This window comes from Arachis ipaensis, chromosome B1 (genome assembly GCF_059453495.1).
Source record: "Arachis ipaensis isolate K30076 ecotype BB chromosome B1, ASM5945349v1, whole genome shotgun sequence".
NCBI lineage: Eukaryota > Viridiplantae > Streptophyta > Magnoliopsida > Fabales > Fabaceae > Arachis > Arachis ipaensis.
In genome coordinates, this window is record NC_142436.1 from 55,226,552 (window position 1) to 55,229,060 (window position 2,509).

A 2,509-nucleotide genomic window follows, 5' to 3' on the forward strand; every position below is an offset into this window, starting at 1 on the left:
GCACGGCTAATCGTCTGGAGGCATCACCCTTGTCATTGGTTGCATCATATTCCTCTCTGTGAAAATGGTCCGATGCGCTGTCACTGCATGGCTAATCATCTTAGAGGTTCTCGATCATACTGGAATAGAATTTACTATCCTTTTGCGTCTGTCACTACGCCCAGCACTCGCGAGTTTGGAGTTCGTCACAGTCATTGAATCCCAAAGTCCTACTCAGAATACCAGGGACAAGGTTTAGACTTTCCGGACTCTCATGAATGCCGCCATCAATCTAGCTTATACCACGAAGATTTTGATTAAGAGATCTAAGAGATACTCATTCAATCTAATGTACAACGGAAGTGGTTGTCAGGCACGCGTTCATAGGGAATGATGATGATTGTCACGTTCATCACATTCAGGTTGAAGTGCGAATGAATATCTTAGAAACTGAATAAGTTGAATTGAATAGAAAACAGTAGTACTTTGCATTAATCCTTGAGGAACAGCAGAGCTCCACACCATAATCTATGGAGTGCAGAAACTCTACCGTTGAAAATACATAAGTGATAATGGAGTTCATTGGTCTCGGCCCCAGAGGGGAACCGGAGTAACCAAGACTACGAATACAATGATAAAAAGTTCTATTTATAATAAACTAGTCACTAGGGTTTACAGAAGTAAGTAATTGATGCATAAATCCACTTCCGGGGCCCACTTGGTGTGTGCTTGGGCTGAGCTTGAAGTCTACACGTGGAGAGGTCATTCTTGGAGTTGAACGCCAGCTTTTGTGCCAGTTTGGGCGTTGAACTCCACTTTGCAACTTGTTTCTGGCGCTGGACGCCAGAATTGGGCAGAGAGCTGGCGTTGAACACCAGTTTGCGTCATCTAAACTTGGGCAAAGTATAGACTATTATATATTGCTGGAAAGCCCTGGATGTCTACTTTCCAATGCAATTGGAAGCGCGCCACTTTAAGTTCTGTAGCTCCAGAAAATCCATTTTGAGTGCAGGGAGGTCAGAATCCAACAGCATCAGCAGTCCTTCTTCAACCTCTAAATCTGATTTTTTGCTCAAGTCCCTCAATTTCAGCCAGAAAATACCTGAAATGACAGAAAAACACAAAAACTCATAGTAAAGTCCAGAAATGTGAATTTAACATAAAAACTAATGAAAACATCCCTAAAAGTAACTAGATTCTACTAAAAACATATTAAAAACAACGCCAAAAAGCGTATAAATTATCCGCTCATCACCGCTCAGTCTCACGTTTTCACTTGACACCTTCATGCCACAAGCACATGGTTAGGGACAGCTTGGTTTAGCCGCTTAGACCAGGATTTGATTTCCTTAGGCCCTCCTATCCACTGATGCTCAAATCCTTGGATCCTTTTTATTACCCTTGCCTTTTGGTTTTAAGGGGTTATTGGCTTTTTCTGCTTACTTTTTTTTTTGCAAGCTTTGTATTCACTACTTTTTCTTGCTTCAAGAATCATTTTTATGATTTTTCAGGTTACCAATAACATGTCTCATGTTTATCATTCTTTCAAGAGCCAACGTATTTAACATTCAAGAACATCAAATTCCAAAGACATATGCACTGTTCAAGCATTCATTCAGAAGGCAGAAAGCATTGCCACCACATGTAAACAATTAGAATTTGTTTTATTAAAAACTCAAAAATTATTGCCTCCTTGTTCTAAAGAAAATCTTCTATTTTATTCATGTTTAATGATGATGAGAAAAATAAATTATAGCTTAATTGGGGATAAAATCAAAATATAAATACTAATTGCCATTATATGACTCCTAAGGTGAAACTCAAATAATAGAAAAGAAAGTTATCACAGGGTTAAGGTTAAGATCAGAACTCAACAACCTTGACTTTGGGAAGCGGATGCCTCTTTAGTCTGTGGGGTGCTTGGACCTTCAAGAGATAGTTTCTGACGCTTAGTTCTCTTAATTCACGCCCTTGCACCTCTTATTCTCTGAGCAGTTTGCAAAGCATGCTATTTTGATTTTGCTGTTCTTCCTTCAATTGGTCCATGGTTTCTTGCAACTTAGTGACAGATGCCTCAAGATGCTCCCAGTATTCAAATTGAGGAAGTTCTGGTAGGAATTCTTGTGCCCTCCTCTTGATGGGGTCATCCTGCATTTGTTGTTTTTCCATTGTGATTTTAGTGATTGGTTGCTCCACTGAGATATACTCTGTTATTCTCATCTTTATTCCAGCATCTTTGCAGAGCATAGAGATTAGGCTTGGATAAGCCAACCTGGCATCCTTGGATTTCTTGTTGGCAAGTATGTAGAATTCAGATGGGATCAGTTGATGAACTTCTACTTCTTTTCCCAACATAATGCAATGGATCATCACTGCTCTTCTAATATTGACTTCAGAACGGTTGCTGGTGGGCAATATAGAACGCCCAATGAAGTCCAGCCATCCTCTGGCGACTGGTTTGAGATCTTCTCTCTTGAGTTGACTTGGGGCACCCTTCGTGCTGGTGGTCCACCTGGCTCCAGGGATGCAT